This window comes from Ambystoma mexicanum, chromosome 3p (genome assembly GCF_040938575.1).
Source record: "Ambystoma mexicanum isolate Mex_15411 chromosome 3p, UKY_AmexF1_1, whole genome shotgun sequence".
Lineage (NCBI taxonomy): Eukaryota > Metazoa > Chordata > Amphibia > Caudata > Ambystomatidae > Ambystoma > Ambystoma mexicanum.
Genome location: NC_090925.1, coordinates 328688805 through 328700259, shown reverse-complemented (window position 1 = coordinate 328700259; position 11455 = coordinate 328688805).

The window sequence follows — 11455 nt, the reverse complement described above, 5'->3', positions numbered from 1 at the left end:
AGCTTCAGCAGCAGAGGAAGAAGAGAGTGAGTCTCTCCCTGATCTCCTCAGAGGTGTTCCTTTAGATGAAAAAATTGAAGGAGTCAATCTCTTTTCAGATCTGACACCTGAGCAACAAGAGGAGTGCAAATCTATGTTAAATCAGTTTGCCTCCCTGTTCTCACTCTCACCAGGCTTGACTCCTTGGGACAGCATGAGATACTCACTGGTGACTCTCTGCCAGTCAGAAGCAGAGGATACAGAATGTCAGAAAATGTGAGAACCCATATCAAAGGGGAGGTCAAGAAGATGCTTGATCTCGGGGTAATAGAGCCCTCTACTAGTCCATGGTCTAGCCCAGTTGTGTTAGTACCAAAGGCAGAATCCAAAGACTTGAGATTCTGTGTGGACTATAGAGCTCTTAATGCAGTCACGAAGACTGATGCCCACCCTTTGCCAAGGACAGATGAGTTGGTGGATAAACTTGGTGCAGCCAAGTACCTCAGCACATTTGACCTTACGTCAGGCTTTTGGCAAATAGCCTTGACAGACCATGCCAAGGAGAAAACTGCATTTTCAACCCCAGTTGGCTTGTACCAGTTTAAGGTCATGCCTTTTGGATTAAAAGTTCTCAAGTTCTAGCTGGGATGGAGGACTTCTGCATGGCATACTTGGATGACATTGCAGTCTTCAGCCACTCCTGGGAGGAACATGTGAACCACTTAGGGCATGTTTTGCAGGCTCTTGAGCAGGCCAATTTGACTATCAAGGCGAGTAAATGCCAGATAGGTCAAAGTAAAGTGGTCTACCTTGGGCATGAGGTACGAGGTGGAGAAATAAGGCCTTTGCTCAGCAAAATTGAAGCTGTGCAAAATTGGACAACACCTGCTACTCAAACCCAGGTGAGAGCCTTCCTAGGCCTCACTGGGTATTACAGGAATTTCATTGAGAACTATGGAACCATAGCTTCTCCACTGAATGTAATCTCCTCTCCAAAATACCCTAAAAAGGTCAAATGGAATGAGGAGTGCAATCAGGCCTTTCAAAAACTGAAGAAAGCTCTTTGCCAAGCTCCAGTACTGAGAGCTCCTGACTACCACCAAACTTTCATTGTACAAACTGATGCTTCCAATGTAGGTATAGGTGCAGTTCTAAGCCGCCAACTGGATGAGAAGGGTAGGGAGCACCCCATTTGCTTCATCAGCCGTAAGCTGAAGGATCCTGAGACAAGGTGGGCAACAATCGAAAGAGAATGCTTTGCTATTGTGTGGGCTCTGAAGAAGTTTAGGCCATACTTGTATGGTTCTACTTTTGTCATTCAGACTGACCACCAACCCTTGAGATGGTTAATGCAAATGAAGGAAGAAAATCCAAAACTATTGAGATGGTCAATCTGCCTGCAAGGGTTTGATTTCACCATTGAGCACAGGTCAGGGTGTCACCATCAAAATGCTGATGGACTCTCTAGGATGTATGTCATCGACTAGAGGTATGAGGTTCATCCAGGAGTGGATTAAATCCTCCTGTCCCTTAGTCTGGGGGGGGCAAGTGTTAGGGAGAATTCCCTGTTTAGGCTGAATTTCCTAACCTAGTGAGTCCCCCAGCAGCTTTGCTGGATTTTTGGGGTTTATTTCTCCTGCCAAGAGTGAGACTCTTTTACCCTCACTCTTGGGCATGATTTGAGTGTGTTTCTTTGACTCTAGATGTGTTTAATGGGCTATGGGGTCTTTTACCCCATAGGGCTTCATGTGTTTTTGTGATTTGTGTTACACAGCACCCTCAGTGCAGTAACACAGGGGTGTCATAGTGACTGCCCAGTATAGACTCCATACCCTGGGACTGACTACTGTCTCCCAGGGCCTGTAAAGTCACCCTTGACTTTGCTAGTCTTAAATTCTGAACAGAACCAGTACAAACCATCATATTGTGGACGTACTGGCTGGGGCAATTCAATTGCCCTGTGGTCTGTTAGTCGAGGGGGCACGTCTCCGTCCCCCCTGATTGAGTGTTGGCTGGTGGCAGTGGATACTACTTTTTATATTCAACCGCGAATATTTCTCTATGGGATTTTCCCATTGTTCGAGGCTACTATCTTTATTTATTTAATTACGATAGCCTCGAACATACCGCCGGTTTATTTATTTAATATTAATTCTCCGGTTGGTATTTTTTGCCCAAACTCGGTTCTAAAATGGCGTTTGTGTTCTCTTCTGTAACTCCAACCCAAGTCGAGCCCTTTGTTCCACTTTTTGGTGGGCTTCTCCACAGAAGCCCTCCAAAGTGGTGCCACTTTGTCTGGGGTACTTAGGAGGGGTGGAGGGGGATTTAGGCACCCTGGACTAAGTTGCCTAGGCAACTCAAGTCGCACTCCATCCTGATTGGCCCAAGTGGTGAGCCGGCCGGCTCACCACTTAGCATGTTTGAGTGACAGCAAGGCTGAGTGAATGGGGGTTTTCTACATAAAAGCAGGGCTTTGGGGACTGGAACTTCAGAAGTCGCCACAGGACCTAAGAATCCGACGAGGGAGAAGCTGAGACGACCTGCCACAACGACACCACCGGTGGAGCCCTGCTGGACCGTCTCACCACTTTTCCCAACGACAGAGGAGATCTCCCGCCGGAGAGTCTTCTTCCTTTGACTGGTGGGGATAACCAGTTTCACCGTCTTTTCGCCTTCCCGACGTATCTCTTGGCCGCCTTGCCTGTGCCAAGCACCCCGGCAACCGAGATACCACGTTTTACCACGACCGCAAATTAAAGGGTAATACCTTTAACCGGAAAACTCAGCGGCTGGTTTCTTTCCTGGCAGTGCAACGACCTTCATCTTTCCTCCAAGTCGAGATCCTCTCTTCCCCTGGACGACGACGAGACTTGCACCCGCTGCCAGGAACAACTGCCCCCGCTGGAGGATCCTTCCCACTTAAGGTACCGTGTCCCGCCCGGCTTCCCTTGCCACCGACTGTACGGGTTAGATTTAGCCCCCGGCTTTCAAACCTGGGTTAGCCTGGGACACCCTGGCTAAACTTTTCTGAGCCTCTCTAAACTCATTTTGAACTCTCTGCAAGACTTTCTAAGCCTAGTGTAACTGTGTGATCTTGGGCGCATTTGTGCTCTGCTCTCTCTAAGAGTGGGCCCAGCCTATGGACTTTGGCTCACAAGTGACTTTTGCTCTTCTGCCTTGCTAATAGTGTTCCTAAAGCTTAGAGTGGTGTACCTTCCCATATTCTGTCTTTTTCCCTCCCTTATTCATGAACTTGTTGGAGTGCCATCTATAGTTAAGCACTCACCTCTGTATGAAAATAAGTGGTGTTAACTAAGACTTATCTGATAAGGAATAAGGGTTTTATATATTATAATAGTAACTGTGTTTAGAGTGTTTTACAATAAGAGTGCTGGAGTGTTTCAAACAGTGTGTTTTTAAATAAATAATTATATACTTTGATACCAAAGCTCTGGCCAGTGTTTGCTTGTATTGTTGTATCTGAGTGCCTATTGTGTATACTTTGCATACTGCCTAAGTCTTCCTGAGGGAAGTCTGGCTGCTCAGCCACAGCTACCAGGTAAATCTGGGTAGTACAGACTGCTACCAAGTGGGTTTACTGCTAACACCTGTAGTCCTAAATCTTTTGCAGTGTTCCCAAAGGGAACTGCACAGGTTTCTGCCTAACACTTTACACAAACTTGTCATAAATTCATAGATTTATCAAAGCTTTCATATGCTTGTCAAAAGCTTATCCTTTTGCTCACAGTTCAGTGTATTCGTATTATTCATCACAACCCTTTACTTTGGGTTAACGGCATCTTGCACATCGTCTTTCGTTCAATTGGCATTCTCTTTTGTCATATAATAGCCTCCAGGAGTGCCCTGGTTCGAGGAGTGTTCCCTTCTGTTCACTCACTAGTCCCTGGAGGCTCCTCCGGGTGGCTGATTTCTCTTCCTCTGCTCCTCATACACGTTTACTTCGATTGTGAACACTGCTCACACTTTGCTAATGTTGTGAAGGGAATTACTTCCTCCCACGCACCTCGGCGCTTTAGGGTGAGGCGAGCCCCATTGGGAGACCTGTGATACACCAGGGGGAGGAGGGCATCATAAGGCCCCCCACATGATCATAATATTATAATATTAAGCAAAATGTAGATGTTTAGACTTAGTGCGCGCATATAAGCAGATGCCATTTTGCAGCCAGAATCGAAGCATGGGGTTTGCACGACCATGCAGTATTAGTTGTTTTTTAAAAATGTTTTATTGTGTTTAGTTCATTAAAGAACCTTTACAAAATGTTTTTATCTTAATTCAGTTATACTAAAATATAAAAATATAAAGTTCATGTTCATTAAAAAAAATGTCACATCTTTTCTTACATTTCATTTAATTTCATTTTATTACATTTCACTAAGAAAAGGAACCAAAAAGAACAAAACTTTGGTACCAATAGATCCAGCATAAGAAGTTTTTTTTTTACATTTCACTCAGAGAAAGGCACAGCCCTTAGTTACTGCCAGATATGGACTTGTGAACTTTTCCATTAGCATACATATTCAGGTATTCACTCGATATGTAACAAATGCCATCTAACCACTTTTCTCAGAACTACTTTTTCATTGAACCACTTAGTAAGGTACACATTAGGTCTAACCAGGCTGCAGATCCAAATGTTCTTTAAGCACTTTTAGTATTTTAGTCAAACTGATTATGAGAGTAGAATTGTTCCCCCACACACACTTGTTCCATAGTGCAACCCTAGATAGTTCTGAAGCCGTGTACCAATATTTTCCAAATTCCTTAATCCTCAGTGATTCGAAATGGCTACAGTACATTACGAGATGTTTCAGAGATTCAATTGATTGTGGTATACAGTCCAGTTGAATATTCACTTGGATGTGAGAAATCGAACATGGAAATTGGAGGATATAACTAGGCAGAACACCAAATGTTCTTCTAAAGGGAGCATATTCTGCGTAAGATTTATATTTAGCAATTCGGTATGATTGAAGACACCAGCTCAATCGCTGGAATTTCTGCTTGTTGGAAGGAAGACAGAGTATTAAATCCTCCTTCGATATATTAGCAAGGTGCAGTATTTCATCCATCTTTTTAACAAAGATTTTTAAGGTAGAAAAGAGACCAGATTTCAGAATGTTATGCAAGTCTTCATATAACAAATTTTTTGTTGGTGCACATAGCATCTTGTTTTCCCTGAGTCATGTTAAGATGATCATTGATATCTATCGTACAGGTGTCTAACATATACAAGATGGTAGGCTCAATCTTCAACAGATAGAACTGGATGATTGGAACTATGGAGAAGGTGCAATATTTCCTATAAATAATGCACATGTGGGCAGTAAGAGGTTTACATTTCTTACTAAGCATTTCTTTCCACCAGGATTTTGAGTTTTGATCAGTGAGAGTTTAACTAAGATATCTTAGTTCCTTAACTTCTTCAAGCTCCACATTACCAACAGACCAGATACATTTCTTCATTTTTCACTTCTCATCAGAGAAAATTATGATCTCCGATTTATCTTGGTTAATCTAAAGATTATGTGATTCTGCAAAGTCGAAGAAAGAATTCAGTTTATTTTGTAGTTGCTGAGGGGTTTTATCAAATAACAGCAGGTCGTCCGCGAAACTTAAACAATTCATTTTCAGATTGGCTAGGCACACAGGATAGTTTATAATATCCTTCCATATATGATCTAAATCACAAAGATATATGTTAAATAATATTGCGGCCAAAGTGCAGCCTTGTTTTAACCCAATTTCTGTATGAATCTCCTCCGTCAATGTTCCAAATTTGTTTGTGCGTACTCTGTAGGTAGTGTTGGAGTACAGTAAAGCAATCAGGGCTACTAGGTGTACCGGAATACCACATTGAATCATTTTTTCCAAAGTACTCCCCTTATTACCGTGTCAAACGCTGCGCTTAGGTCCAATGCAGCCATATATATAGCTCCTGTATCCTTTTGTTTGGCTTGACACTGCAATAATGATACTATGGTAGCATTTAGCGGGCAGCCCATGGCTTTTCGAAAACCTACTTGGCATTTGGAGAGGATGTTATGCTTGCATAAAAAGTCCTGCAATTCCTTTAGAATTAATTGAGAAAAAACCTTTGAAGAGGCATCAGTTAGGGCTATGGGTCTCAAATTTGCTGGTTCGTTCACATTTGCATTTTTATAAATGGGGACAATAATTGCGGAGCACCATGAACGGGGGATCTGTTTCTTAGAAAATACAACATCAAATTTGATTTTAAAGATTCTTGCCCATAGGTGGGGGTCTGTTATGATTACATAAGAGGGTATCCCATCAGGACCTGAGGCCTTAGAGTCCTTTAATTTTTTTATAGCGAACACAATATCCTCAATAGACTATGGGCAATGGTCTAGAATAAATTCTGCATAGTTATAGCAATGCAAACAAAGGGGGGTCTGGGAATCTCTCTACCAGCACGGACACAGCCCAATGACCTGTTCTTGGGTGAATAACCCCTGGGAGAGACTCTACCAAGTATTTAGCTCACTGTCCTTTTCACAGAGAAGAAATGTCCCCACATATCAGCCTTTGTCCTGCCCAGGGGCAGTCCAGCGCCGAAATGCTAGGCAATTCTCCTCTGAACAAGAGTACCATCAGTAACCCCATACACGTGTTTCAGCCTTGTTGGGCATCATCAGTGAGGTGAAACTGTTGCCTCTCTAAGAACAGTGAGCAAGGGGTCCACGTCTGGATTGCCCTGTTAACTTAGGGTGAAACCCAAAGTTAATGTATGCAAACAAAGGGGGGTCTGGGAATCTCTCTACCAGCATGAACACAGCCCAATGACCTGTTCTTGGGTGAATAACCCCTGGGAGAGACTCTACCAAGTCTTTAGCTCACTGTCCTTTTCACAGAGAAGAAATGTCCCCGCATATCAGCCTTTGTCCTGCCCAGGGGCAGTCCAGCGCCGAAGTGCTAGGCAATTCTCCTCTGAACAAGAGTACCATCAGTAACCCCATACACGTGTTTCAGCCTTGTTGGGCATCATCAATGAGGTGAAACTGTTGCCTCTCTAAGAACAGTGAGCAAGGGGTCCACGTCTGGATTGCCCTGTTAACTTAGGGTGAAACCCAAAGTTAATGTATGCAAACAAAGGGGGGTCTGGGAATCTCTCTACCAGCACGAACACAGCCCAATGACCTCTTCTTGGGTGAATAACCCGTTGGAGAGACTCTACCAAGTCTTTAGCTCACTGTCCTTTTCACAGAGTAGAAATGTCCCCGCATATCAGCCTTTGTCCTGCCCAGCGGAAGTCCAGCGCCGAAATGCTAGGCAATTCTCCTCTGAACAAGAGTACCATCAGTAACCCCATACAAGTGTTTCAGCCTTGTTGGGCATCATCAGTGAGGTGAAACTGTTGTCTCTCTAATAACAGTGAGCAAGGGGTCCACGTCTGGATTGCCCTGTTAACTTAGGGTGAAACCCAAAGTTAATGTATGCAAACAAAGGGGGGTCTGGGAATCTCTCTACCAGCACGAACACAGCCCAATGACCTGTTCTTGGGTGAATAACCCCTGGGAGAGACTCTACCAAGTCTTTAGCTCACTGTCCTTTTCACAGAGAAGAAATGTCCCCGCATATCAGCCTTTGTCCTGCCCAGGGGCAGTCCAGCGCCGAAATGCTTGGCAATTATCCTCTGAACAAGAGTACCATCAGTAACCCCATACACGTGTTTCAGCCTTGTTGGGCATCATCAGTCAGGTGAAACTGTTGCCTCTCTAAGAACAGTGAGCAAGGGGTCCACGTCTGGATTGCCCTGTTAACTTAGGGTGAAACCCAACGTTAATGTATGCAAACAAAGGGGGGTCTGGGAATCTCTCTACCAGCACGAACACAGCCCAATGACCTGTTCTTGGGTGAATAACCCCTGGCAGAGACTCTACCAAGTCTTTAGCTCACTGTCCTTTTCACACTGTTCTTAGAGAGGCAACAGTTTCACCTCACTGATGATGCCCAAGCTGAACCACGTGTATTTTTTTAAAAAATTTTTTATTAAAGCTTTCAGCATACAAAAATACAAGCTTTTGCTTATGTACAAATTTTTCCCTCCTCCCCATGCACAAGCCAGACCTCTCCCAAGTCTTCTCTCTTTGTTCTTAAATCGAGGTTTGGCTATTTGTTTTTTTTTTTTTGAGTTCTCCTTGTTGATAATAATCTTAATTCTCTTCCAATCTCTTTAGCATTGATTCTAGGAAAATACCCAGACCTTTAACAGTTTTTTTACTTGGATCGTCATATAAAGCTGACCACCATAAGTTGGCGTCCAGATCACATGATGGAGGCAATGTTGGTAATAGTAAGCAACCCCTTTCTGATCTGAGTTCAGGGCAGAACAACATTAGGTGTTGAGACGATTCTTCTTCTTTTTTGCATAATCTGCATAATTCTTCCTTTACCAGTCCGTATCTGAACAGATTGATCTTTGTTCTTAAAATGTTCAGACGAAAGCGCATTATTAGATCTCTATGATTCCGATTTGCGCTTTTTTCTAGGTATCCAGGCAATGTCAGTGGACATCTAGTCATCTTGTTTGATAAGGTGTGATGGTTCGACGCTACTCTCGCACGCTCTGTTTCTGCCCAATCGATTGAAAATAAAAGTATTTTTACCCTCTTTGGATGTTTCAGAAGGGCTTCCGTCGTGACTTTTGGATTTTGCAGCAGATCGTTACATTTCACTTTCCATTCATCCAGTGGCCAAAAGGGCTTCCTTGTTCAGTATTTGGTATTGAGGTGGACAGCTTTCTAAAGATATTTTTCTGTATGTGGCCAGTGTTTTCCAGATGATTCGGGCTTGCATTGAATGCAATCCTAACTCATGTCGAATGATACCTATCGGAACACATGTCGGAATGTTCAGCAATTTTCGCCAAAATCTGGCTTCAAGTTTATCCCATGTTTCCCAAGGGATTCTCAGGGCCGTTTCGCCAGCATATGTCACAGTGGGGATAACCTTTGCATTGTAGAATTCCACAATCGGGCGCATGGGGAATTTACAGAACTTTCTTTTCAATATTAATGCCTGTGATGTTAATTGGTCCATTTTCCTCTGCAAATGTTCAATCCACGGTTGGTCACTCCAATTGGCACTTACAATTGCTCCCAGGTATTTTGTGTTTTTAACTGTTGTTATCAGGTCATTCTCTATGTGCCATCTAAAAGGTTTTTTACTTGCAGGACCTGCTTTTTTAATTATCATTACCACTGTTTTTTCAGGATTGATTTTTTGTTCAATTTCTTTTAGATGTATATTCAGAGCTTCTAGTTTTTTTTTGTAGACCCATTTCTGTTTCATCCATCACTATAAGATCGTCAGCATATAAGAGATGACCAATTTTCATTTCTCCTATTTTAGGCGAGCATGCTCTTGGTGGTTCCAAGCAATCCTTTACTTCTAAAATATAGAAGTTATAGAGTATAGACGCTAGGGGACAACCCTGTTTTAGCCCACAGGTTGTTGTTAAGTTTCCCTTTTGGTCCAATCGATGTATTTGTATGGAGAGATTTAATGGCTTCTATTAGGTCTAATGGACAGCCTTTTTCTTTCAATTTGGACCAGAGAATTTGACGGTCTACTCTGTCAAAGGCTGCTGCCATATCTATTGAGGCGATAAACAATTTTTGATTTTCATGAATGGTCTTTGCTTTTAGCAGGTTGAGGATTAAGAGGTTTAAATTGCAGACTACATTTTCCACAAAACCCGCTTGTCTGTGATCGAAATTACCAGATCTTAGTATCCATTCCTTTAATCTTTTCAAGAGAATGCCCGCAAAGAGTTTACCTAAGACATCCAGCAGGGATATGGGACGATAATTCTGCAGGCAAGCTCTTCTCCTTTTTTATGGATTGGAATAGTAATTGAAGTTGTCCAAGATTCTGGTATGTGACCCATTTTTACTATTCGTGTAAAGAGAACAAAGCACATGTGTGCCCATACCTCTGGAGCTTGCTTTAAGATTTCATTCGTGAGGCCATCCGGCCCTGGTGCTCGCGATCTGCTTGCTTTTTTTTATCAGTGTCAAGATTTCACTTGAAGTGAATTGGATATCCCAACCTTTTTTACCTTTGTCATCTTGTAGAATGTTGTCTGTTATGGGCTCTCGATTATATTTTTCTTGAAAATATTGTTCCCACGTTGTTTCATTTATTGGATTGAGTTGTTCCTCACTTTGTTGGTTTCCTTTCTGATTTAGCAGTGTCCATAGATATTTTGCATTTTTGTTTCTCATCGCCATTAACATGTATTCAGAGTCTTTTTGAAATAATAGTGCTCTATGGGACTTGGCCCAGTTTCGATAACCTTTTCTCAATTCTTTCTTTTTTGTTTGCATGTCATCATAGGCAATATTCTGTTTTTTTAAGGCTCTTAGGTCTCTCGGCAGCTGTCGTTTTTTTCCCGCTATATCCTCATTGAAACAATGCATCCTGCTTTTTGTGGTTCTTTTATTTATTTCTGTGGTCACTTTAAAGATTTTAAGACACGATTCGTACTCCACGTCTTTTCCTGTTATAGTAGCCCATTTATTTATTGAATTTGTTAACATAGGAATCATTTGTGTTGTTATCCTCAGTCTGTTTCGCCCCTCATTTACACTGACTCCTGTAGGCCAAGTATTTCTAGGTACCACATCCCTTTTATGCACTATTGCTGGATCTGCGCATGTGAGGATTAATATTTTGTGGTCACTACTTTTTGTTGGTAAGATTTTTAAGGTGAGTATTCTGTCAAAAGTTTTCCGGTCAACAAAGAAGTAGTCTAATGTTGCGCTTGAATTATGTGATGACCAAGTCGATTGTCCTTCCAGATCTCCTTGGACATTTCCATTTACTTGCAAGAGATCACGGTTCTCCATTTCCATCTCCCAATCTCTTGCTCTTGATTGTTTTTGTCGATTGTAACTAGACAAATTTGCCTGCGGATTTTTGGTTTTACCACAGGAGATGTTTAGATCACCACATATTATTAATGACAGATTATCATATTCTGACCTCAATTGGTCTATGTGATTAGTTTGTAATTCCAGGAATACTTGTCCATCTTTTGCTTTTGTGTTCCAATATAGATTACAAATGATTAGTGTGTTTTTTTCTTTTTGTGTATCACTTCCTTTTGAATCCTGTTGCGTAATTATTATTTGTATCAATGGTGAGGGGTGTATCGTACGAATTACATTTCCGCCATATGTGTTTTTTATGATAGTTAATAGACCTGCAGAGGGTCTACCTTTTTTTCCTTTGAGAGCTTTATTTCAATAACAAGTTGCTCCATGTATGTATGGCTGTTCTTGCAGCCAGCACTCTTGAATACAGCTGATATCTGCATTTAGAATTTCTTTATTTAGCTTTTCAATCAAATGAAAGAAGCCTCTTGTATTCCAGGAAGCAAAACTTGTTGATCCTCGGGGTCCAAGTCCTTCGGTCTAATGATTTTTTT